This window comes from Heterodontus francisci, chromosome 19, assembly GCF_036365525.1.
Source record: "Heterodontus francisci isolate sHetFra1 chromosome 19, sHetFra1.hap1, whole genome shotgun sequence".
In the NCBI taxonomy this organism is placed as follows: domain Eukaryota; kingdom Metazoa; phylum Chordata; class Chondrichthyes; order Heterodontiformes; family Heterodontidae; genus Heterodontus; species Heterodontus francisci.
The window spans coordinates 87654111-87681517 of NC_090389.1; the positions used below are offsets into that span (position 1 = coordinate 87654111).

Here is a 27407-nt window from a genome sequence, read left to right on the forward strand (position 1 = left end):
GTATGAAAGGAATCCCGAACAACAGGAAGCCATGCTATTCAGCTGTCCCTTTCATCTGTTTTCAAATGCAACAGAGCCCAAAGATAAAAATGTAATATAAATAGAGATAGGGAAATCAGGGAAAAGTGTGCTTTACGTTGCTCAGCGGTTCACCCTCCTTCATTGGGAGCTGTTTAATGTAGCCACTGCTTCACTTATTTGGTAGCACTATCTCACTGAAAGCTGTGGGGTTGAGCCCCCCAGTCGAAAGACTTGAGTACATAACTCAGGCTAACACAGTACTGAGGGAGTGCTGCACTGTCAGAGGGTCAGTACTGAGGAGTGCTGCACTCAGAGGGTCAGTACTGAGGGAGTGCTGCACTGTCGGAGGGTCAGTACTGAGGGAGTGCTGCACTGTCGGAGGGTCAGAACTGAGGGAGCGCTGCACTGTCGGAGGGTCGAGTACTGAGGAGTGCTGCACTGTCGGAGGGTCAGAACTGAGGGAGTGCTGCAACTGTCGGAGGGTCAGTACTGAGGGAGTGCTGCATGTCGGAGGGTCAGTACTGAGGGAGCGCTGCATTGTCGGAGGGTCAAGTACTGAGGGAGTGCTGCACAGTCCGAGGGTCAGTACTGAGGGAGTGCTGCACAGTCCGAGGGTCAGTACTGAGGGAGCACTGCAACCGTCAGAGGGTCAGTACTGAGGGAGTGCAGCACTGTCAGAGGGTCAGTACTGAGGGAGCACTGCACTGTCGGAGGGTCAGTACTGAGGGAGTGCTGCACAGTCCGAGGGTCAGTACTGAGGGAGCACTGCACTGTCAGAGGGTCAGTACTGAGGGAGTGCTGCACAGTCCCGAGGGTCAGTACTGAGGGAGTGCTGCACAGTCCGCGGGGTCAGTACTGAGGGAGCACTGCACCGTCAGAGGGTCAGTACCTGAGGGAGTGCAGCACTGTCAGAGGGTCAGTACTGAGGGAGCACTGCACTGTTGGAGGGTCAGTTACTGAGGGAGCACTGCACTGTCAGAGGGTCAGTACTGAGGGAGTGCTGCACTGTCGGAGGGTCAGTACTGAGGGAGTGCTGCACTTTTGGAGGGTCAGTACTGAGGGAGCACTGCACTGTCAGAGGGTCAGTACTGAGGGAGTGCTGCACTGTCAGAGGGTCAGTACTGAGGGAGTGCTGCACTGTCAGAGGGTCAGTAGCTGAGGGAGTGCTGCACTTTTGGAGGGTCAGTACTGAGGGAGCACTGCACTGTCAGAGGGTCAGTACTGAGGGAGTGCTGCACTGTCAGAGGGTCAGTACTGAGGGAGGTGCTGCACTGTCAGAGGGTCAGTACTGAGGGAGTGCTGCACTGTCGGCGGGTCAGTACTGAGGGAGCACTGCACTGTCAGAGGGTCAGTACCGAGGGAGTGCTGTACTGTTGGAGGGTCAGTACTGAGGGAGCGCTGCACAGTCCGAGGGTCAGTACTGAGGGAGCACTGCACTGTCAGAGGGTCAGTACTGAGGGAGTGCTGCACTGTCGGAGGGTCAGTACTGAGGGAGTGCTGCACTGTCAGAGGGTCAGTACCGAGGGAGTGCTGTACTGTTGGAGGGTCAGTACTGAGGGAGCGCTGCACAGTCCGAGGGGTCAGTACTGAGGGAGCACTGCACTGTCAGAGGGTCAGTACTGAGGGAGTGCTGCACTGTCGGAGGGTCAGTACTGAGGGAGTGCTGCACTGTCAGAGAGTCAGTCACTGAGGGAGCACTGCACTGTCAGAGGGTCAGTATTGAGGGAGTGCTGCACTGTCGGAGGGTCAGTACTGAGGGAGCGCTGCACTGTCTGAGGGTCAGTACTGAGGGAGCACTGCCCTGTCAGAGGGTCAGTACTGAGGGAGCACTGCACTGTCAGAGGGTCAGTACTGAGGGAGTGCTGCACTTTTTGAGGGTCAGTACTGAGGGAGCACTGCACTGTCAGAGGGTCAGTACTGAGGGAGTGCTGCACTGTCAGAGGGTCAGTACTGAGGGAGTGCTGCACTGTCAGAGGGTCAGTACTGAGGGAGTGCTGCACTGTCGGCGGGTCAGTACTGAGGGAGCACTGCATTGTCGGAGGGTCAGTACTGAGGGAGCACTGCACTGTCAGAGGGTCAGTACCAAGGGAGTGCTGCACTGTTGGAGGTCAGTACTGAGGGAGCGCTGCACTGTCTGAGGGTCAGTTCTGAGGGAGCGCTGCACTGTCGGAGGGTCAGTATTGAGGAGTGCTGCACTGTCGGAGGGTCAGTACTGAGGGAGCGCTGCACCGTCTGAGGGTCAGTACTGAGGGAGCGCTGCCCTGTCAGAGGGTCAGTACTGAGGGAGTGCTGCACTGTCAGAGGGTCAGTACTGAGGGAGCACTGCACTGTCAGAGGGTCAGTACCGAGGGAGTGCTGTACTGTTGGAGGGTCAGTACTGAGGGAGCGCTGCACGGTCTGAGGGTCAGTTCTGAGGGAGTGCTGCACTGACACCCACTGCCAGAGTAATGAAAGGAATCCCGAACAACAGGAAGCCATGCTATTCAGCTGTCCCTTTCATCTGTTTCAAATGCAACAGAGCCCAAAGATAAAATGTAATATAAATAGAGATAGGGAATCAGGAAAAGTGTGCTTTACGTTGCTCAGCGGTTCACCCTCCTTCATTGGGAGCTGTTTAATGTAGCCACTGCTTCACTTATTTGGTAGCACTATCTCACTGAAAGCTGTGGGGTTGAGCCCCCAGTCGAAAGACTTGAGTACATAACTCAGGCTAACACAGTACTGAGGGAGTGCTGCACTGTCAGAGGGGTCAGTACTGAGGGAGTGCTGCACTCAGAGGGTCAGTACTGAGGGAGTGCTGCACTGTCGGAGGGTCAGTACTGAGGGAGTGCTGCACTGTCGGAGGGTCAGAACTGAGGGAGCGCTGCACTGTCGGAGGGTCAGTACTGAGGGAGTGCTGCACTGTCGGAGGGTCAGAACTGAGGGAGTGCTGCACTGTCGGAGGGTCAGTACTGAGGGAGTGCTGCATGTCGGAGGGTCAGTACTGAGGGAGCGCTGCATTGTCGGAGGGTCAGTACTGAGGGAGTGCTGCACAGTCCGAGGGTCAGTACTGAGGGAGTGCTGCACAGTCCGAGGGTCAGTACTGAGGGAGCACTGCACCGTCAGAGGGTCAGTACTGAGGGAGTGCAGCACTGTCAGAGGGTCAGTACTGAGGGAGCACTGCACTGTCGGAGGGTCAGTACTGAGGGAGTGCTGCACAGTCCGAGGGTCAGTACTGAGGGAGCACTGCACTGTCAGAGGGTCAGTACTGAGGGAGTGCTGCACAGTCCGAGGGTCAGTACTGAGGGAGTGCTGCACAGTCCGAGGGTCAGTACTGAGGGAGCACTGCACCGTCAGAGGGTCAGTACTGAGGGAGTGCAGCACTGTCAGAGGGGTCAGTACTGAGGGAGCACTGCACTGTTGGAGGGTCAGTACTGAGGGAGCACTGCACTGTCAGAGGGTCAGTACTGAGGGAGTGCTGCACTGTCGGAGGGTCAGTACTGAGGGAGTGCTGCACTTTTGGAGGGTCAGTACTGAGGGAGCACTGCACTGTCAGAGGGTCAGTACTGAGGGAGTGCTGCACTGTCAGAGGGTCAGTACTGAGGGAGTGCTGCACTGTCAGAGGGTCAGTACTGAGGGAGTGCTGCACTTTTGGAGGGTCAGTACTGAGGGAGCACTGCACTGTCAGAGGGTCAGTACTGAGGGAGTGCTGCACTGTCAGAGGGTCAGTACTGAGGGAGTGCTGCACTGTCAGAGGGTCAGTACTGAGGGAGTGCTGCACTGTCGGCGGGTCAGTACTGAGGGAGCACTGCACTGTCAGAGGGTCAGTACCGAGGGAGTGCTGTACTGTTGGAGGGTCAGTACTGAGGGAGCGCTGCACAGTCCGAGGGTCAGTACTGAGGGAGCACTGCACTGTCAGAGGGTCAGTACTGAGGGAGTGCCTGCACTGTCGGAGGGTCAGTACTGAGGGAGTGCTGCACTGTCAGAGGGTCAGTACCGAGGGAGTGCTGTACTGTTGGAGGGTCAGTACTGAGGAGCGCTGCACAGTCCGAGGGTCAGTACTGAGGGAGCACTGCACTGTCAGAGGGTCAGTACTGAGGGAGTGCTGCACTGTCGGAGGGTCAGTACTGAGGGAGTGCTGCACTGTCAGAGAGTCAGTACTGAGGGAGCACTGCACTGTCAGAGGGTCAGTATTGAGGGAGTGCTGCACTGTCGGAGGGTCAGTACTGAGGGAGCGCTGCACTGTCTGAGGGTCAGTACTGAGGGAGCACTGCCCTGTCAGAGGGTCAGTACTGAGGGAGCACTGCACTGTCAGAGGGTCAGTACTGAGGGAGTGCTGCACTGTCTGAGGGGTCAGTTCTGAGGGAGCGCTGCACTGTCGGAGGGTCAGTACTGAGGGAGTGCTGCACTGTTGGAGGGTCAGTACTGAGGGAGCACTGCACTGTCGGAGGTCAGTACTGAGGGAGCACTGCACTGTTGGAGGGTCAGTACTGAGGGAGCACTGCACAGTCAGAGGGTCAGTACTGAGGGAGTGCTGCACTGTCGGAGGGTCAGTACTGAGGGAGTGCTGCACTGTCAGAGGACAGTACTGAGGGAGCACTGCACTGCAGAGGGTCAGTATTGAGGGAGTGCTGCACTGTCGGAGGGTCAGTACTGAGGGAGCGCTGCACTGTCGGAGGGTCAGTACTGAGGGAGTGCTGCACTGTCGGAGGGTCAGTACTGAGGGAGTGCTGCACTGTCGGAGGGTCAGTACTGAGGGAGTGCTGCACTGTCGGATGGTCAGTACTGAGGGAGTGCTGCACTGTCGGATGGTCAAGTACTGAGGGAGTGCTGCACTGTCGGAGGGTCAGTACTGAGGGAGCACTGCATTGTCGGAGGGTCAGTACTGAGGGAGTGTTGCACTGTAGAGGGTCAGTACTGAGGGAGTGCTGCACAGTCAGCGGGTCAGTACTGAGGGAGTGCTGCACTGTCGGAGGGTCCAGTACTGAGGGAGTGCTGCACTGTCGGATGGTCAGTACTGAGGGAGTGCTGCACTGTCAGAGGGTCAGTACTGAGGGAGTGCTGCACTCAGAGGGTCAGTACTGAGGGAGTGCTGCACTGTCGGAGGGTCAGTACTGAGGGAGTGCTGCACTGTCAGAGGGTCAGTACTGAGGGAGTGCTGCACTGTCGGAGGGTCAGTACTGAGGGAGCACTTGCATTGTCGGAGGGTCAGTACTGAGGGAGTGCTGCACAGTCCGAGGGTCAGTACTGAGGGAGTGCTGCACAGTCCGAGGGTCAGTACTGAGGGAGCACTGCACCGTCAGAGGGTCAGTACTGAGGGAGTGCTGCACTGTCAGAGGGTCAGTACTGAGGGAGCACTGCATTGTCGGAGGGTCAGTACTGAGGGAGTGCTGCACAGTCAGCGGGTCAGTACTGAGGGAGTGCTGCACTGTCGGAGGGGTCAGTACTGAGGGAGTGCTGCACTGTTGGAAGGGTCAGTACTGAGGGAGCGCTGCACTGTCTGAGGGTCAGTTCTGAGGGAGCGCTGCACTGTCGGAGAGTCAGTATGAGGGAGTGCTGCACTGTCGGAGGGTCAGTACTGAGGGGAGCGCTGCACTGTCTGAGGGTCAGTACTGAGGGAGCGCTGCCCTGTCAGCGGGTCAGTACTGAGGGAGCACTGCACTGTCAGAGGGTCAGTACTGAGGGAGTGCTGCACTGTCTGAGGGTCAGTTCTGAGGGAGCGCTGCACTGTCGGAGGGTCAGTACTGAGGGTGCTGCACTGTTGGAGGGACAGTACTGAGGGAGTGCTGCACTGTCAGAGGGTCAGTACTGAGGGAGCACTGCACTGTTGGAGGGTCAGTACTGAGGGAGCGCTGCACTGTCAGAGGGTCAGTACTGAGGGAGCACTGCACTGTCGGAGGGTCAGTACTGAGGGAGCACTGCACTGTCAGAGGGTCAGTACTGAGGGAGCACTGCACTGTTGGAGGGTCAGTACTGAGGGAGCACTGCACTGTCAGGAGGGTCAGTACTGAGGGAGTGCTGCACTGTCGGAGGGTCAGTACTGAGGGAGTGCTGCACTTTGGAGGGTCAGTACTGAGGGAGTGCTGCACTTTTTGAGGGTCAGTACTGAGGGAGCACTGCACTGTCAGAGGTCAGTACTGAGGGAGTGCTGCACTGTCAGAGGGTCAGTACTGAGGGAGTGCTGCACTGTCAGAGGGTCAGTACTGAGGGAGTGCTGCACTGTCAGAGGGTCAGTACTGAGGGAGTGCTGCACTTTTTGAGGGTCAGTACTGAGGGAGGCACTGCACTGTCAGAGGGTCAGTACTGAGGGAGTGCTGCACTGTCAGAGGGTCAGTACTGAGGGAGTGCTGCACTGTCAGAGGGTCAGTACTGAGGGAGTGCTGCACTGTCGGCGGGTCAGTACTGAGGGAGCACTGCATTGTCGGAGGGTCAGTACTGAGGGAGCACTGCACTGTCAGAGGGTCAGTACCAAGGGAGTGCTGCACTGTTGGAGGGTCAGTACTGAGGGAGCGCTGCACTGTCTGAGGGTCAGTCTGAGGGAGCGCTGCACTGTCGGAGGGTCAGTATTGAGGGAGTGCTGCACTGTCGGAGGTCAGTACTGAGGGAGCGCTGCACCGTCTGAGGGTCAGTACTGAGGGAAGCGCTGCCCTGTCAGAGGGTCAGTACTGAGGGAGTGCTGCACTGTCAGAGGTCAGTACTGAGGGAGCACTGCACTGTCAGAGGGTCAAGTACCGAGGGAGTGCTGTACTGTTGGAGGTCAGTACTGAGGGAGCGCTGCACGGTCTGAGGGTCAGTTCTGAGGGGAGTGCTGCACTGTCGGAGAGTCAGTATTGAGGGAGTGCTGCACTGTCGGAGGGTCAGTACTGAGGGAGCGCTGCCCTGTCAGAGGGTCAGTACTGAGGGAGTGCTGCACTGTCAGAGGGTCAGTACTGATAGAGTGCTGCGCAGTCGGATGGATCAGTACTAAGGGAAGTCTGCACTGTCAGAGGTGTCACCTTTTGGATGAGGCTCTAAACCCGAGGCCTCCATCTGTCCTGTCACCTGGAGTTTCCCCAGTGTCCTGGACAAATTTAACCGATTATCTGGTAATATAAGCATTTTGCTGTTTGTGGTATCTTGTTGTGCACAACTATTGACTGTCACGTGACTATGCTTCAATAGTGTTTTATTGGCTGTAAAGAGCTTTGGGATGTCCTGGGGACGCGAGAGGCACTATATAAATGCAAGGGAGGGTTCCTATTCCTTATGGTTATCCAGTGACTCCTGCTGGAAAGTGGACATCAGAGATTGGTGGAATCAGACTAGTCAGCAACGCCTCTGTTGTCGAATAGCCGGAAAGCATTATTTAGACATGAATAACAGTCAGGATGTGATAGAGCGGGACAGCTGGTTTTGTGGAACTGTTCCCACCTCACACAAGGGGCAGCTCTTCGGACGGGCAATTGAAGGAGGAAACAGGAGGCGATAACTGCGGGGGTGCAATTCGAGGTGAATTAGAAAAAAACACGCTTTTTTTTTTGGAGCTTTTCACAAACTCAGGACATCCCAATCCACTTTGCAGCCAATAAAATACTTTTGAAGTGCAGTCACGGTTGTAATGTCGGAAACACAGCAGCCAATTTGTGCACAGCAAGATCCCACAATCTGCAATGTGATAATTGCTAGATAATTTGTTTTAGTGATGTTGGTTGAGGGATAAATATTGGCCGGGATCTCGGGGAAAACTCCCTGCTCTTCTTCGAAATAGTGGCCTTGGGATCTTTGGTTTATGTCAGTTTGAGAGGTCAGACGAGGTCTTGGTTTCCTGTTTCGTCCAAAAAGATGTCAACTTTGACTCTTTCAGTACAACACTGAGTGTCAAGCCCAGATTTTGGGCTCAAATCTCTGAAGTCAGGCTGAACTCAAGTGAGGCTCAAGTGGAGCATAAATGCTGGCATGGAGTGGTTGGCCGAGTGGCCTCTTTCTGTGCTATATATCCTAATGTAATCCTATGTAACTTTCTGGCTCCGAAGGAGTGCACTATCCAACTGAACCAGGCTGCTAAAAGCTGATTGTATCTCCTGTTCATCTACTCACTGCTCTTAAATGGCCCAACGCAGAGCTGGGAGAAGTTAACAGGTTGGTAAGAACCATGCTGATTGGGTGAGATGAAGTAGGATGGGAGGAGGCTCGTGTGGAGCATAAACACCAGCATGGAACAAATGGGCCGAATGGCCTTTTTCTGTGCTGTAAAATCAATGTAGTGAGCAGGTGTTGTCAGTTTCCCAATCCCTGGGCCTAGCTGTTCCTCAGAAACCTGAAAGTGACGCAAATTGAGTTTTAATTTTATCTGGATTTCTTAAAATAGAGACATTTTAAAAGACTCCCACTGACAGTTTAGTGTCTCCTTTTCCTCTGTTCCGGGCGGTTCTAGGTTGGGTTCCAGTGCTGCCCCTGCTAATATCTCAGATCATTTCCTTCTGAACTATTGACATGAATCTCTCTCTTTGTTCTATTGATAATCTGCTCTCAGAATACATTAACTCTTTCTGTTTCTAAAAAAAATTCTCAGAATGTGGCAATGTCAGTATTTATAGTGCATCCCTAATTGCCCTTGAGAAGGTGGTGGTGAGCTGCCTTCTTGAACCACTGCAGTCCATGTGGGGTAGGTACACCCACAGTGCTGTTAGGAAGGGAGTTCCAGGATTTTGACCCAGTGACAGTGAAGGAACAGCGACATAGTTCCAAGTCAGGATGGTGTGTGACTTGGAGGGGAACTTGCAGGTGGTGATGTTCCCAGGTGTCTGCTGCCCTTGTCCTTCTAGGTGGTAGAGGTCACAGACTTAGGAAGGCGCTCAATCATAGAATGGTTACACCACAGAAGGAGTGTTGAGTCTGTGCCAGCTCTCTGCAAGAAGCAATTCAGTTAGTCCCACTCCCCTGTCCTTTCCCTGTAACCCTGCAATTATTTTCCCTTCAGGTATTTATCCAATTCCCTTTTGAAAGCCATGATTGAATCTGCCTCCACCTCACTCTCAGGCAGTGCATTCCAGATCCTAACCACTCGCTGCATAAAAATCCTTTGCCTCATGTCACCATTGGTTCTTTTGCAATTCATCCTAAATCAGTGTCCTCTGGTTCTCAACCCTTCCACCAATGGAGAACAGTTTCTCTCTATCTACTCTGTCCAGACCCCTCATGATTTTGAATACCTCTATCAAATCCCCTCTCAACCTTCACTTCCCTAAGGAGAACAACCCCAGCTTCTCCAATCAATCCACGCAACTGAAATTCTTAAAGTGCTTTACAGCCAATGAAGATCTATCAGGAAAGATTGAACAGGCTGGGGGGGCGACCTGATAGAGGTCTTTTTTAAGATTACGAAAGGGTTTAATAGGTTAGATGTAGAGAAGATGTTTCCACTTGCGGTTGACACCAGAACTTGGGGTCATAAATATAAGATAATCACTAATAAATCCAATTGGGAATTCAGGAGAAACTTCTTTCCCACAGGGAGTGGTTGAGGTGAATAGTATCGAAACATTTAAGGGGAAGCTGGATAAACACATGAGGGAGAAAGGAATAGAAGGATATGGTGATTGGGGGAGATGAAGTAGGGTGGGAGGAGGTTCATGTGCAGAATAAACACCAGCGTGGAGTAGATGAGCTGAATGGCCTGTATCTGTGCTGTAAAATTGTAATTGTAATTCCTCATCCCTGGAACCATTCCTGTAAATCTTTTCTGCATCCTCTCTAAACCCTTCACATCCTTCCTAAAGTGTAGTGCCCAGAACTGGACACAATACACCAGTTGAGGCCGAACCAATGTTTTATAAAGGTTCACCGTAACTTTCTTTCTGTTGTACTCCACGTCTCTGTTTATAAAGCCCAGAATCCCATATGCCTTTTAAACCACCTTCTCAACCTGCCCTGCAATCTTCAACGATTTGTGCACATCTACCCCCAGGTCCCTCAGCTCCTGAACACCCTTTAGAATATTAACCTTTATTTTATGTTGTCTCTCCATGTTCTTCCTACCAAAATGTATCACTTCACACTTCCGTGCATTAAATTTCATCGACCACATGTCTGCCCATTCCATCAGCCGGTCTAAGTCCTCTTGAAGCTTCTCACTATCCTCCTCTCAGTTCACAATACTTCCAAGTTTTGTGTCATCTGCAAATTTTGAATTGTGCCCTGCGCACCCAAGTCTAGGTCATTAATATAGATCAAGAAAAGCAGTTTTCTCGTCACTCATAGAACAGCACAGACATTCTTCCCTCTCAGCACATCAGACAGGTTGAGTGAGTGGGCAAGTACATGGCAGATATAATATAATATAGATAAATGTGAGGTTATCCACTTTGGTGGCAAAAACAGGAAGGCAGATTATTATCTGAACGGCGATAGATTGGGAAAGGGGGAGGTGCAGTGAGACCTGGGTGTCCTTGTGCACCAGTCGCTGAAAGTAAGCATGCAGGTACAGCAGGCAGTTAAGAAGGCAAATGTTGGCCTTCATAGTGAGAGGATTCGAGTACAGGAGCAGGGATGTCTTGCTGCAATTATACAGGGCATTGTTGAGGCCACACCTGGAATATTGTGTGCAGTTTTGGTCTCCTTATCTGAGGAAGGATGTTCTTGCTATAGAGGGAGTGCAGCGAAGGTTCACCAGACTGATTCCTGGGATGGCAGGACAGACGTATGAAGAAAGATTGGGTCGATTAGGCTTGTATTCGCTAGAGTTTAGAAGAATGAGAGGAGATCTCACAGAAACCTACAAAATTCTAACAGGACTGGACAGACTAGATGCAGGAAGGATGTTCCCGATGGCGGGGGAGTCCAGGACCAAGGGTCACAGTCTAAGGATAAGGGGTAAACCATTTAGGACAGAGATGAGGAGGGATCTCTTCACCCAGAGAGTGGTGAACCTGTGAAATTCTCTACCACAGAAAGCAGTTGAGGCCAAATCATTAAATATATTCAAGAAAGAGTTAATTATAGTTCTTAGGGCTAAAGGAATCAAGGGATACGGGGAGAAAGTGGGAACAGGGTACTGAGTTTGGATGATCAGCCATGATCGTATTGAATGGCGGTGCAGGCTCGAAGGGCCGAATGGCCTACTCCTGCTCCTTTTTTTCTGTGTTTCTGTATACTATCCCTTCTATCAGGGGCTCATTTCCCATCTATTTCAACAGTTCAGGAATTAATCCTGGTCCCAAAGGTAAAAGTTGGAGAACTCTCTCTCTCTAACCCCAACTCCAACAATATATAATAATAGGTGTCAGATTAGCTTAATTTGACTGTTCTTGCTTTTGACTCAGTAGTTTATAGGTTCATAGTTCCACTCATACCCCAGACTGACACACTCAGCACAGTACTGAGGGAGTGCTGCATTGTCGGAGGTGCGTCTTTTAGTTGAGACGTTAAACCGAGGCCCCCCTCTGCCCTCTCAGGTGGATGTGAAAGTTCCCATGGCCACTATATCGAAGAAGAGGGGGGAGTTCTCCCTACTGTTTTGGGGTCAATATTCCAAACAACATCACTTCAGAGGGCAGAAAAAAGACAACCAAATTGGTATGGAGACTGGAGTCACATATCGGCCCCGACTGGGTAAGGACAGTAGGTTTCCTTCCCTAAAGGGACCTTAGTGAACCAGATGGGTTTTTACAACAATCCAACTGCTTCATGGATCACCTTTAATGAAACCTGCAATATATATTCAAATTCTCAAGCTGTCACAGCAGAAATTAAACTCACATTCTCGGGATTATTAGTCCAGTAACATAACCACTACACTACAATACCCGTATACATGCATAACATTGAGTTACTGTTGTAATGTGGGAAATGTGGCAACCACTTGGCGCACAGCAAGATCCCACAAACAGCAATATGACAATGAACAGATACAACTCTTCTGGTGATGTTGGTTGAGGGATGATGTTGACCCAGGACCCTGGGGAGAACTCCCCTGCTCATCGAAATAGTGGCCGTGGGATCTTTTACATCTGACTGAGCGGTTTAGCATTTCATCCACAAGGTAGCACCTGTCACAGTACAGCACTCCCTCAGTACTGACCCTCTGACAGTGCAGCACTCCCTCAGTACTGACCCTCTGACAATGCAGCACTCCCTCAGTACTGACCCTCTGACAGTGCAGCACTCCCTCAGTACTGATCCTCTACAGTGAAGCACTCCCTCAGTACCGACCCTCCGACAGTGAAGCACTCCCTCAGTACTGACCCTCTACAGTGCGGCACTCCCTCAGTACTGACCCTCCGACAGTGCAGCACTCCCTCAGTACTGACCCTCCGACAGTGAAGCACTCCCTCAGTACTGACCCTCCGGCAGTGCAGCACTCCCTCAGTACTGACCCTCCGACAGTGCAGCACTCTCTCAATACTGACCCTCCACAGTGAAGCACTCCCTCAGTACTGACCCTCTGACAGTGCAGCACTCCCTCAGTACTGACCCTCCGACAGTGCAGCACTCTCTCAATACTGACCCTCCACAGTGCAGCACTCCCTCAGTACTGACCCTCCGACAGTGCAGCACTCTCTCAATACTGACCCTCCACAGTGCAACACTCCCTCAGTACTGACCCTCCGGCAGTGCAGCACTCCCTCAGTACTGACCCTCCGACAGTGCAGCACTCTCTCAATACTGACCCTCCACAGTGCAACACTCCCTCAGTACTGACCCTCCGGCAGTGCAGCACTCCCTCAGTACTGACCCTCCGACAGTGCAGCACTCTCTCAATACTGACCCTCCACAGTGCAACACTCCCTCAGTACTGACCCTCCGACAGTGCAGCACTCTCTCAATACTGACCCTCCACAGTGCAGCACTCCCTCAGTACTGACCCTCCGACAGTGCAGCACTCTCTCAATACTGACCCTCCACAGTGCAACACTCCCTCAGTACTGACCCTCCGACAGTGCAGCACTCTCTCAATACTGACCCTCCACAGTGCAACACTCCCTCAGTACTGACCCTCCGGCAGTGCAGCACTCCCTCAGTACTGCCCTGGGAGTTTCAGCCTGGTATTATGTGCTCGAATCTCTGGAGTGGGGTCTGAGCGCAGGCCGTCTTGACACAGAGGTGAGAGAGAAGGTGCTGCCCTCTGAGCCACGGCTTCCAGAGAATAATGGGGTGAAAAGTAATCTCTGCAAAGCCTTTGCTGCCTTTTTATTTATATTTCTCTCTCCATTTTTCCAGGGCAACCCTGAAAAGTAGGGCCAGTCTCAAAAGAACAAGGGCAGCTTCGAAGAACAATCAGTCAATCTTGAATTGTTTTCCGTCGCTCTCCAGTTACTATCACAACCAAGCAAAGGGGCACCGTGCAGATGGTGTCAGGGGAGCAAATAAATGGAGGGACAGGAAGCAGGTGCTCCTGGGAATGTTTCCTGCTGCTGGTCTCAGTCAGAGTCTGTTTCATTGTTTGTCTTATTTCTCTCTCTCTCTCTCTCTGCTGCAGCTGGGCTTTTGATTCCAGCTGACTGGAAATGAGTAAAAAGCACCGGTCGCTTCTAGTGTTACTAATGAGCCCAGTGGAATTTGTGAGGTGGCACGAGTCATGTTTTAAGTTTCATTTTGCTGCTCGCTCTCAATTGACATTTACCGCTGAACTCAGAACCACTTTAAACCACAGACTTTAACATCGTTTCAGCTAAGACCCTTCATTTCACCCCTCAGTCCTTGTTCAGTTCAACTTTCGTCACTTAATTTAATCCCAGTCCCCCATGCAGTTTAATCCAAGGCCCTCAATTTAACTGCAGGTCTTGATCCTTGGCCTTTGCTCAGTTAATAATCTGCCCTCACATAATTTAATTTTTGTCTCTCTTAAATTAACCACAGTCTCAATAAATCACAAGGCCAAACTGTAGTTATTGTTAGGTCTTTAATTTAACCCTAAACCTAACCATAACTCAAGGCCATTTAACCCTAACATGAGGCCCTTTGGCCCATTGAACTCACTCTTTCCATAGTTTCCATAGACCATGTACACTCTAACTGAACATCAACATTTTGTCACTGTTCCATTCCTTACGTATCAAGGGCAGATGCTGTGAAATTTCTTTCTCGCTCAAACACTAACATGGAACTTTTGGCTGATTGTTTATCCAAGGTTATTGATTCTCTTGATGGAGGGTTTTGTATAAATTGCCCTTGATCAACAATTGTGATCAAATAAAATCTCCTGAGATTCTGAGATAAATCTATACTTTCCAGGATCTCAACTATTCAAACCTGGTTCCCTGCCTCAGACAGTCAGTCAGCAATTGGATTGATTAGGAGATTACATTAGGTTAGAGTGTATATGTGCTGTGGCAGAGTGGGATTGATCGGGTTTGTGCAACCTTTGAACTTTGCTCTGTTGCTTGTTGTCCTAATGTTCAAGGACCCCATCCTAAACCATCTCTCCTCCCAGCATCCTTACTGTCTCCTATCTCTGGAACCTCTTCTCTCTCTCAGTTTGCCCTTTCCCAACAATCTACAGTTTATTGACATATTCTCACCTTTATACCACACATTCTACAACATCCCAAAGCACTTTACAGCCAATCAAGTACTTTTGACGTGTAGTCACTGTTGTAATGTAGGAAACACAGCAGCCAAATTGCACACAGCAAGATCCCACACTGAGCAATGTGATAATGACTAAGTAATCTGTTTTTAGTGATGCTGGGTGAGGAATAAATATTTGCTTTAGGACCCAGGAGAGAACTCCCCTGCTCTTCTTCCAATAGTGCCGTGGGATCTTTTACAACCACCCAAGAGGGCAGACAGGACATGGGTTTAACATCTCATCTGAAAGAGGGCAGCTCTGACACTGAAGGTCTCCCTCTGTACTGGCACTAGAGTGTCAGTCTAGATGATGTGCTCAAATCTCTGAATTATATAATATTTGCAGCACATCAGAAACATGCCTATACCAGTGTCAGTACTTCATATGAGCCATTTCCCAGTTTAATTACCTCCCCACACCCTGCCACGCTATCTGTCTATTCCCTTCTGCCTCATGTATGCATCAAGCCTTCCTGGTAGTGATTTCCATATTCTCACTGCTCTCTGTGCAATGAAATTCATCCCAAATTATTTCTGTGATCTGCTAGTGACTTCCATGTTCTCTTGTTTTGGATTGTGGCTTGAACCCAAAGTTGCTAACTCGCACCAAGTCCCGTTCACCCATCACCCCTGTGCTTGCTGACGTACACCGGCTCCCGGTTAAACAACACTTCGATTTTATAAGTCTCATCCTTGTTTTCACAGCCTCGCCCCCTCCCACATCTCTGTGCTCCTCCAATTCCGGCCTCTTGCGCATCCCCGATTTTCATCACTTCACCATTGGCGGCTGTGGCTTTAGCTTCCCAGGCCCTAAGCTCTGGAATTCTCTCCCTAAACCTCTGCACCCCTCTCTCCTCCTTTAAGATGCTCCTTAAAACCTACCTCTTTGACCAAGCTTTTGGTCACCTGTCCTAATATTTCCTTCGGTGGCTCGGTGTAAATTGTCATCTGATTTACGTTCTTGTGAAATGGCTTGGGACATGTTTGCTACATGACAGGTGCTACATAAATGTAATTTTTGATGTCCTTCTCTTAGCTGATCACGTGGACTTCACAATTAGAGAGAAATGGTAGAGTTAAGACAGGGAGCAGATTGCCCTCAGTGTGATGTCACTGCAGCTTGTTTTCAACTTCCATCTGAGTACATTGGGCTGTTGAAATGTCTCCAGCTGTGACCGACATGTCAGATGGAATTACTGTCTAAATATAATAGTGATAGGAAAATCGAGATGAACATAGTCATTGTCAGGCTTTCACATTGTTTAGTTTAACTCCTGCTGGGGCTGACTGCTCGGGGTGAATTTAAGTTTGGGTTTAAATTCACCAATTTAAATTTGTGAAATTTTAAAGTCACTCAAGCACACAGTGGCACCTTTTCATTGCATGCAACAACTGTTTGCATTTATATAGCGCCTTTAAAGTAATAAAACACCCCAAAGTGCTTCACAGGAGTGTCAGAAAATAAAATTGGACACCGAGCCCCATGAGGAGATATTAGGGTAATTAACTACTTTTGAAGTGTAGTTACTGTCAACGTTCCTTCTGAGCTGCACGTGTGTAGAAATCAGGAAGATTCTGTGCAGGCCGCTCACACAGTGAGCTCACACAGGATACAGTGAGTGCCTGCAAAAAAATTTAAAGGCATCATGCAATGAAATAAACAGGCCGTGCGCAACAAAAGAAAACTTAGAGGAATCATTGGTCACTGTTGTAGTAAATCAATGATTTGGATGTGGGGACCAAATGTAGTATTTCCAAGTTCGCGGATGACACAAAACTGGATGGGAATGTGTGTTGTGAGGAAGATGCAAAGCAGCTTCAAGGGGATTTGGACAGACTTAGTGAATGGGCAAGAATGTGGCAGATGGAATATAAAGTGGAAAAATGTGAGTCATAGAGATATACAACACAGAAACAGGCCCTTCGGCCCATCGTGTCCATGCCGGCCATCAAGCACCTAACTGTTCTAATCCACTTTGGTAGGAGGAAGAGATGTGCAGAGTATTTCTTAAATGGTAAGAGATTAGAAAGTGTAAATGTACAAATGTGTGTCCTTGTCAATATGTCACTGAAAGCTAACATGCAGGTGCAGCAAGTAATTAAGAAGGCTAATGGTATGTTAGCCTTTATTGCAAGAGGATTTGAGTACAGGAGTAGTGAAATCTTGCTTCAATTGTATAGAACCTTGGTTAGACTGCACCTGGAGTACTGTGTGCAGTTTTCGTCCCCTTAATTTAGGGAGGATATTACTTCCGTAGAGGGAGTGCAACGAAGGTTCATCAGACTTGTTCCTGGGATGGTGGGACTGTCCTATGAAGAGAGATTGGGGAAACTGGGCCTGTATTCTCTAGAGTTTCGAAGAATGAGAGGTGATCTAATTGAAACCTACAAAATACTGAAAGGGATAGACAGGGTAGAAGCAGCTAAGATGTTTCCCCTGGTTGGGGAGTCTAGAACCAGGGAACACAATTTCAAAATAAGGGGGAAGCCACTTCGGACAGAGATGAGGAGAAATTTCTTTACTCAGAGGGTTGTGAATCTTTAGAATTCTCTACTCCAGAGGGCTGTGGAAGGTCAGTTATTGAGTATGTTTGAAGCAGAGATTGACAGATTTCTAACTACCGATGACATAAGGGGATATGGGGATAGTGTGGGGAAAAAGGCATTGAAGTGGATGATCAGCCATGATCGTATTGAATGGCGGAGCAGGCTCAATGGACTGAATGGCCTAGTCCTGTTCCTATGTTCCTAAACACAGCAGCCAATATGTGCACAGCAAGCTCCCACAAACAGCAATGTGATAATGACCCTCCTCATCTTGGAACTAGTACCTTGGGATCTTTCACATCCACCTGAGAAGGCAGATGGGATCTCGGTTTTAGCGTCTCCATCCGAAAGACGGCACTCCCTCAGTACTGCATTGGAGTGCCAGCCCAGATTGTTGTGCTGAAGCACATGGAGTGGGACTCAACCCACCACCTTCGGTCTGACCTCGTATTTACTGACCCACATCTGAGACATAAATAAAAACGTTCAGCCTCTTTCCTATTTTTTGTTTTACAAGCAGTTTACACAATGACATAAGTCGCATGAAAACAAATTATTGTTCATGGCACATGACATCATTGGAGCTGGCCATTCAGCCCATCGAGTCTGTTCCCCCATTCCATTAAATCAGGGTTTGATCTGCACCTCGACCATTTATTTGCCTTTGCTCCATATCTCTCGATATCCTCAGATTCCACCCCTTGCCCCCTCCCCCTCCCCTCCCTCTCTCGCCCTCCCCCTCTCCCTTCCTTCCTCCCCCTCTCCCTCTCCTCCCTCCCTCTCCCTCCCCCTCCCCCACCCCCCAACCCCACAGCATCTACAGCTTTTTGGGGGAGAGAATTCCAGGTTTCCACTAGCCTTTGTGTGAAGGAGTGTATCCTGACATCACCCCTGAATGGCCTCGCTCTAATTCAGGGACAACGTTAGGGAAAATAATGCCCCGGGTGAACTTGTATTTTGCCGCCCTTTCTTTGAGTTCAAAAATGTAGTACTATTAGTGAAAAGAAACCCCACTTTTAAATGTTTCAATTCTCTTGCCTCTATTAAAAATTAAGTCAACCGGGCAATAGGTTTGCAACCTCTAGGCATATTTCACCTACAACTAACAGTAAACTGAGTGACTCACTACCAACTATATATTTAAATCTTTTAAAAACTCCCGTCTTGAACAAGGTTCAAAGTGCGTGAAACCCAGAGATTCGTTGCTTTATATTTCAGATTGAATGGTTTATTGAGAAGCCTGCCACTGGACCTTGATAACTGTGGATTTCCTGTCACTCTCAATGCTCCTCCACCTGTACTTCCTACTGAGGTGAGACATCTCCTGTATTGAAGGAAACTGATCTCCTTTGCACTCTTTGTATTGTTTGACTTGGTGCTGTTTGGAACTGTTTTGTAATGTATTTTTTACAGATTTTTATGAATAAAGTACATTTTGGAAATTTAAAAAAAAGGTGAGACAAGTAGCCCACTATGACTCTAAGACAACCCACTCTGCACTGCACAATTAGCGACCGCACACTGCTTCCACCTCCCGGCTCACACCAAACCCGCTATTCATTCGCTTACTTGTCTGATCCGCATTCCCAACAGGAGCGTTGAGTGACAGTCAAGCAAACTGGTCACCCACTGTCAGGACTCCTCATTGAAGGGTTTTGTGGGAAGGGAGTGAGGGAGGTGCTATTTGATCTGATTGCAAAACAACTCGTTGGTCAAACTTATGGTCTGTGTAAAAACAAAATTATGGAATCGCCTTTTTAAATCGTCATTTCAGGGTTTCCCATCATGTCATCTTTTACCTTTCCCTGACCACTGAGGATTGGGCAGTCACCCACTCGTAAAGACAAACCTGCTCTAATTTTAAGGTTCTGTCCCTTCCCCTACCAGAGGAAATATTTTCCTCACATCTACCCTATCATATCCTTTTATCATCTTAAACACCTCAATTAGATCACCCCTCAATCTCCTATCCTTTTAGAGAACACAGACAATTTTATGCCACCTGTTCGTACTGTTACAACCTGATGAGAAAGGGGTCTAGGGTTCCCTTTCAGCCTTCTCCTGGTCTTACTGTAACAGGGTTTAATTTTAAACACACTGTTTTTTAGCTCCCCCTTGGTGAATCCTTGTTCACCGCTTTCCAATTATAAAGCAAAGAAACCAGCACAAACAGGCTTTCTTAGGTTTAAAGAAGAAAAGTTGAAATTTAGTAAACTTGAATTTAAACTCTAACTCGATTGATGCCTACAGATACATGACACACCCACACTAGCATGCATACGCGATACATGCAAATAGAGACAGAAAAGAGCAGAAGAAAAATAAAGTGGAAAAGTTTGAGGCAAAATCTGAAGAGTTGTTGTTACAATTTTTCGAGCTCACTGGAGAGTCCTTGATTGTAGGTAGATCTTGCTTTTCCTTGGGGCCCAGTATCCTTCTTAAACCTTGTAGGAGACTTTTCTCTCTTGGGCTTCATGTGTCTTCAGTGGATTCAGAGGCTTGTGAGAAAGAGATGGGAGCAGACAGGAGAGATCTTCTCAGTCCAGGAGCAAACAGACACTCTCCGTTCAAACTGTTTGTACAATTCAGAAAAATCCAGGTTGCCAAGCAGGTTAGTCATGTGACTAACTGGTCTGACCACATCTTGGATTGTATCACCTTAGCAGTCTCTGGAATGCTCCTCTTACACACAATACCTGGTGATCAAGGTCCATTGTGGGTTGAATGTGTCAGGGAATGGTCCTTTGTCCTTCCAATCACCGTCTGTTAATATGCAAATGTCTTTTCCCACCATGGCTGATCTGTTTAACAAGTCCTTTCTTCACTCCAGTAACAGTTTAAAATCAATGTTCATGACAAAATTAATGTGTCTCATTCTTGGCAGGTGGGGGCCTAGCATGACATGATTCAACTCTTTAAACTCCTTAATAACTCTATCAATGACCATAACAGAAAAAGTAGTTGCAGCCTGTATGTTCCTCCTGAAAAATATTTTGCCAAGCATTTATCCAAAGGACACACTTCTCCTTTAAATTATATTAACTGGCATTAATAACGCCTGTTTTGGACAAGAGTAATCACACAAAAAGTTTCTTTGTTCTAATAGTGCAGTCTGCTCTGGCCAGCCCCCTCAACAACAACAACAACTGGCATTTATATAGCACCTTTAATGTAATAAAACATCCCAAGGCGCTTCACAGGAGCGTTTTGAAGCAAAATTAGACACCAAGCCACAGGAGAGATTAGGACAGCTGGCCTAAAGCTTGGTCAAAGAGAAGTGTTTTAATGGGAGAGAGAGAGGTGGAGAGATTCAGGAAGGGAATTCCAGAGCTTGGGGCCCAGGCAGCTGAAGGCACGGCCGCCAATGGTGGAGCGATTAAAATCAGGGATGCTCAAGAGGCCAGAATTGGAGAAACTCCGAGATCTCGAAGGGCTGTGAAGCTGGAGGAGATTACAGATAGGGAGAGAGGAGGCTATCGAGGGATTTGAAAACAAGGATTAGAATTTTAGAATCGAAGCATTGTTTGACCCCCCCGCCCCAGCCCAAAAGGCTGCAGTTCAGGCGAGGGACAGGGTAAACTGCAACATGTGAGATATTGAACTCACTGTTGTAAAGGAGAATGTGACATAGTTGGAACAGGTCCAGCAGCAACGAAAGGCCAGTCTGTATTCACACCTTGTGCAAAGGGGAGGACAAGGGAGTGCGTGAGGAGTCAGAGTGGGGAGGCATGCAGTGGGGGTGCTGGTGTCAGGAAGACCGACAGATAACTATGGGTGGAAAATAAGTTTGGTTGAAAGAAGGATGTCAGTTGTTACAAGCTCACAGGACAACAGTCTTGCTTGTACTGTGTCTTTATTGAACTGAACAACCGTAGCCACCGCTCCTGGTGGTGCTGCTGGGACAGAGAGCTGCCGCCTGCTGATTGGCCGGCAGCTCCATTAGGCAGGACTTCCTGCCTCAATGAGGTGGAGGTCTCACCTCAGACCAGTTAAGGGCCTGGCAACCGTAAAATGTGGTCTGGATCCCCAGGCCAGGTGGAGATGGGATCGCCACCGACTTTTCGGTCGGTGGATGGCTCCCGTCTGCCAAGGGTAAAATTCTGGCCATAGTCTTTAAATCGTGCCAATCTCTTAATGATGCACGTGCGCGTTGTCATTGGCTGTTCATCTGGGTGATTTTCCTTCTCTGAGGTGTGTCATTCCCGTGTCATTTGTTGTTGCCACGGTAACTTGTTGTTCCATTTCTGTTGTTGGGGTGCTCTGGGACTGATGGTTGTTCTGTGGTCTGTGCAGTTGGTGAGTTCACATCCTCCTGATTGGCCGCCTGCAGTGACGGAACAGCTTCTCCAGTTGTGTGTATGTGCCTGCGGTTGCGATGGTATATCTGGTCGTTCATTTCCACCGCGTACGATCGAGGTGAAAACTGCTCTACGCACGTCCCAAGTTGCCACTTGGGCTGACTCTTGTTGAGAATGTTGAAGGTTTGTACCCTGACTGGCTCTCCAATGCTCAATTCTGGCAATGGTTTGGCAGTTTTGTCAAATTCAAATTTAGCTTTCTCCCATTTCACCTTGATTTTGTCACTCCAGCCTGTTACTACTTCTGGCTTCAGTAGCTTTTTTGCTATTGGAAGAGTAGTTTGAGTGTGGCGTGACATTAGTGTTTGACTGGACTACTTTCCATGCCTTCGGTAAGTGTGTTTCTCCACTCGAGGATTGCCTTGTATACATCTGTACTGGATTTGCTCGATTTCTTTATATTTCCTTTGGCAATTTTCACTGCCGCCTCAGCCTTTCCATTGGACTGGGGACAGTGTGCAGATGATGTATGGTGTTGAATTTCCCAGTCCTTTATGAAGCGGCTGAATTCTTCACTCGTGAACTGAGGACCATTGTCGCTCATCACAGTATCTGGAATGCCGTAATGACCGAAGTGTGTTTTCAGGCATTCTACAATTTCACTGGTAGTCATTGAGGTCAGCTGGTCTACCTCCCAGTAGTCAGAATAGTAGTCTACGGTGACTAGATAATCAGTTCCTGTGAGAGTGAAGGGGTCTACTCCCAGCTTCATCCATGGACTATCTGGGATGTCATGTGTCATCAGCGGTTCTTTAGCTTGATTATCTTGGTACTCATTACACGCACTGCACTGGCTGATGTAGTCCTTGATTTCATTGCTCATGTTTGGCCAGTTGAGCACTTCTCTTGCCTTCCTCAGACTCGACTCAATTCCTTGACTTGCATGGATGTGCTTTAGCATCTTTCCTCTCAATTATTTAGGGATAATGACCCTATTTCTTTTGCACAAGATGCCATCTTGGGCTGTCAATTCATCTCTATATGCCCAATACACTCTTGGGACCACAGGAGTGTCCTTGATGCTTTCAGGCCATCCTTTCATCACTATTTCTTGCAACACTTGGAGAGTTGCATCTTGTTGGGTAGTTCACTTGATTTGAGCCAGGCGTGTGTCTGTCAGACGCAATGTCTCTTCTGGGTTGATGACTTCCAGAGCATGTCAAGCTTTAGCTTCACATTGGATTTGGAAGATTTCACACTCTGTTGTAGCATCCTCTACTTTCTTCATAGGGAGTGCTGCTCTCGACAGCATGTCAGCAATGTACATCTGTTCCCCTTGCTTGTATGTCACATCCAGGTGATATCTCTGTAACCGTATTAACATTCTTTGCAGACGCTTTGGACCAGATAGTAGCAGCTTAGGGGAAATGCTTTGAAGTGGCTTGTGGTCAGATTCGACTGTCACTTTGTCTCTTCCAAGTAGGTATTGATGAAAATGTTCACCAGCAAAGACAATGGCCAGGCACTCTTTCTCAATCTGAGCGTCGCGTCATTCCGTTTGCGTTAACGCCTGGATGCAAATGCAACCAGTTGTTCTTGCTGTATTAGGGTTGCTCCAAGTCCTGTCTCGCTGGTGTCACACTGCAGGGTGACTTCATCATTTACACCATAGTATTTCAGCACTGGCGTTACCGTTACTAGTTGCTGGATTTTAGTGAAGGTTGCTTCTTGTTCTGTGCCCCAATACCACTGCACATCCTTGGCAGCGAGTTGGCGTAACGGTTCACAATCCAACAACAAATTGAGCAAGAATTTTGTTAAATAGTTGACAAATCCAACAAATCATTGCCCTGCTTTTACGTCTGCCGGTCACCGCATCACTGCTACTGCTCTCACCTTTTCGGGATCTGGGCGAGGACCTTTTACTGTCAGTACATGACTTATGTACTTGATTTTGGACTTCTTTAATTGCAATTTTTTCTTGTTCAGCTTCAGGTTCATCTGGCGAGCTCTGTCCAGCAGTCGCACTAGATTTTGATCGTGGTCAGCAATGGCTTCTTCCATTGAGTCTCTGCATCCATAAACTAGCAGATCATCCACTGTAGCTTCCACTCCGGGAAGATCACTAACTATCTCATTCTGTCTGCATTGATACTCCTCTGGAGCCGTGGAAATGCCAAACGGCTTGCGCAACCATCTGTATCTCCCGAACGGCATCCAGAATGTGGTTAGAAAGCTGCTGCTTTCATCCAGCTTCACTTGCCAGTAACCATCCTTCACATCTGGGGTAGTGAAGATTTTTGTCTTTGCAAGTTGTGACAATATTCCTTTGATGGTTGGCGTGGGGTAGTGAGATCTCTTCAGAGCTTTATTTAGATCCTTTGGCTTGATGCATACTCGGAGCTTTCCATGTTGTTTCACTGTTACCATGCTGCTAATCTATTCTGTAGGAGTTGTCACTTTCTTGATTATTCCCTTCTTTTCCAGCTCTTCTATCTTGTCTTTCAGGACGGCCTTGAGGGTAGCTGGAGCTTTCCTCGGCAGATGCTGAACTGATCTTACCCTCTCATCTGCTTCGAGATGATATTCTCCAGGAAGACATCCTAAACCTGTGAACACATCGTTGTATTCCTTTAGGATTTGTTCCGCAGTCAATGGTTTAGTGTGCTGTCACCACGTTGCAAATCTCTTTTTGCATGTTGAGGGTTACCAGTCCGAGCTTTAGACTTGCTCCGGCTGAGATGAGTGGCTTTTGCTTGCCGTCTATGATCTGGAACTCCAGATCTTCGTTCTTGCCATTGCATTGGGCTCTCAGAGTAATTTGTCCTCTTGGCACTAGTATGGTGCCATCATATAGTCTCAACCTTACTCTCAAAGGCTTCATTTTTGGATCGCCATGTTGAGCCACTTTGCACAGGTCTGTGAAGGACATGATGTTGCATGATGCACCAGTGTCTACCTGTCACTTTATGTTGACTTGATGTTCTCCTTCTGCAGTCATCATTCCAACAGTCACAAACCATTTATCACCTATCGACCTGACTGAACCAACCTGTTGTATGGTGTATAGTGATTCGTCAGAACTTTCAGCTGACATCTCTCCAGTGGCCATCTGTACCTGCCTGTTGTGCTTCCTTCTAGCCAAACACTTGTGTGCAGAATGATTCAGCTTATTGTAGTGAGAACACTGCTCTCCCCACGCTGGACAGGCCTTCTTTTCCTGTGCATGATGCCCTCCGCAGTATTTGCATCCTGCCCTTTGTCCGTGATCTTCCTGCCCTTTCAGCTTGGAATGTTTATAAGCATAATGCAAGGCCTGGTCTGTTCTGCCATGAATATGCTCTAGCTGCTGATTTACAACCTCAGCCCTTCTACGTATATCAATCACTTTCCTGGGAGTAGGTTTGTCCTCTCTCAGACGTGCTGTCACTGCTGGATCTCTTATGCCTGATCCAATCCTTCTTTAATTAGATCATCTTTTACTTGTGCAAATTCACAGGATTCTGTGAGCTGTGTTAATGCAGTCACATGTTGATCAATGGACTTTTCTTTTACCTTGGGCCCTAATATTGAACACGTACTGTTCATAGGTTACGTTCACTTGGGGTTCAAAGCGTGTCTTCAAGGCTTTCAAAATTTCTGCTGTCCGTTTTTTTTGCTCTTTGGAGAGATTTAGGGTGGAGTACATTTTGTAACAGTCTCTCCCCAACAGTGATACAAGTGCAGCTACGCGTAGCTGCTCTGGTTTGTTAATTAAATCTGTTGCAATTTCATAATTTTGCCACTGCGAGTGGTAAAACTGCCAGCTCTGCTTCATATCATCTTTCATTTCAACCAGCGCAGGGAGAGGAAAATTTGCAGCCATTGTGTCTTACCCAGTGCTTTCAGCTGTGGCCTGTTTCTTTATTCCTTTTCTGTGTTTTCCTGTGGATTTTTGCAGCTTTTAGCAGCTCTGAATATTCCTGTGTTCCTCTTTTAGTAGCTGTGCTTCTATACAGCTCTTCAACACTCAACCTCAGCTCCACTCTGACACCATGTTATGAGCTCACAGGACAACAGTCTTGCTTGTACTGTGTATTTATTGAACTGAACTTGTCATGGCTGCCTGCAGTGAGTGCCACAAGGTAGAGGTCACATGACTACAGCAAGCCAGGAGGCGCATTGGTATAGTATTGCATTTCTAACCCAAACATCAGTTGGGGTCACTGCAATCAACTACTTCAAACAAAAAGGTGGGGTCACTGTGTATTCTTCTAACAACAGTGTGCCCAGGTTGACACAGCTACCTCTTTAAGAGATGGTCAATGTAGCTGGTGATGAAGCATTTGCTGTGAAATCCTGCCCCCATGTGGTAACAATGGGAAATGCTGCGGCATCATTTCTCAAAAACAGATTGACCAGTTTTCTCACCATCACTCTTTCTTTATTTTCACTTTTTTTAGGACTTTTCTGTTTGTTCCCCCAACATTATTAGTTTAAAACCTCCAGCTTGTTTACCTTCTCTATAAGGGTGTCAGTACTGGTCCATTTTAATTGAAGCTCACCCCATTTATACAGCTTATATATTTATATATTATTTACATTGTATTATTTAGCATTTATAGATGCTGCCAGACCTGCTGAGTATTTCCAGCATTTCTTGTCTTTATTTCAGATTTCCAGCATCTGCAGTATTTTGCTTCCATGTATACAGCTGTCCATTGCTGCAAATCTTGTCCCCATAGCCAGCAGATCGTAAACTGTCCCTTCTCAGGCATATTTCTGAGAGCTCAGCTACTTCCCTCTCACTTGCCCAATGTGTGGGATCAGGAGTAATCTGAGATACTTTGCTCAAGTTCTTACACTTTAGCCCAATCTCTCTCCCTACTAAACCTCCATCCTACTGCATGCATTCCTCATCATTCATGTTTTGAAACCTCCCAGAACAAGTGATGGTAACCCTAGTCAGCTGTGACTCAGTGGGTAATCCTCTGAGAATGAAAGGCATGGGTTCAAGTCCCACCCCTGAGACTTAATCACAAAATCTAGCTTGACACTCCAGTGCTGCACCGATGGAGGTGCTGTCTTTTGGATGAGGTGTTAAATTTTGGGATGGGCAATAAATGCTGGCCTTGCCAGCGATATGAAAATGGATATAAAATAACTGAGGCCCTGTCTGATCTCCCAGGTGCATGTAAAAGATTTCCTGCCGCTATCTCAAAGAAGAGCTGGAGCGTTCTCCTCAGTGTCCAGGGTCAATATCTATCCCTCAACCAACATCACTAAAACAGATTGTCCAGTCATTGTAGAACCTTGCTGTTTACAAAGTTGCGTCTTAATGGAGTTGCAGTGGTTTAGGGAGGGAATTCCAGAGCTTAAGGCCTAGGCAGCTGAAAACACGGCCATCAATGGTGGGGTGATGAAAATTGGGAATGCACATAGAAGCCAGAATTGGAGAAGGGCAGAGATCTTGAGGCATTGCAGGGCTGGAGGAAGCTACAGAGACAAGGGACAGGCTGAAGTCATGGATGAATTTGAAAGCTAGAATGACAATTTTTAAATCAAGATGTTTGCTGTTTTGAGCAAGGCTCTCAAACTGGGCACAGATCCAATAACTGCTGGTTAGTTGGTGAGCCTTGTTATAAATTAGGTTGCCATTTTCCACCCCTGGAAGGCGAATAATTGTCAATAGAGGAAGTGTTGCGGTTGAAGCCAAAGTAGAATTCTTGATATGAATCTCATACCAAGAGTCAGGCCAGACGTGGACTGTAGTTGGTGCTCAGTCACTACTGTTAACCGTCTGTATTTTTCCCCTCTGGTTGTTGTGGGGTTGAGCCCCACTCCAGAGGCTTGAGCCCATAATCCAGGCTGACACTCCCAGTACAGCACTGAGGGAGTGCTGCATTGTCAGAGGTGCCGAATTTGGATGGGATGTTAACCGAAGCCCCATCTGCTCCTCTCAGGTGGATGTAAAAAAATCCCATGTCTCCATTTATCCCTCAACCATCTTCACTAAAACACAGATTATCTAGTCAT

At 48.4% G+C, this 27407-nt stretch overlaps 1 long non-coding RNA gene across 2 annotated transcripts in view; it reads left to right on the forward strand.

Moving 5' to 3' along the window:
* The window catches only part of LOC137380275 (uncharacterized), a 78423-nt gene that overhangs the window by 16129 nt on the left and 34887 nt on the right, over positions 1–27407 (forward strand). The window contains exon 3 of one of the 2 annotated variants that reach the window (XR_010976998.1): positions 18313–18406. This is a non-coding gene — a long non-coding RNA (uncharacterized lncRNA). Of the gene's footprint in view, positions 1–18312; positions 18478–27407 lie in introns of those variants that run through there. The other variant, XR_010976997.1, reaches the window with a different exon arrangement.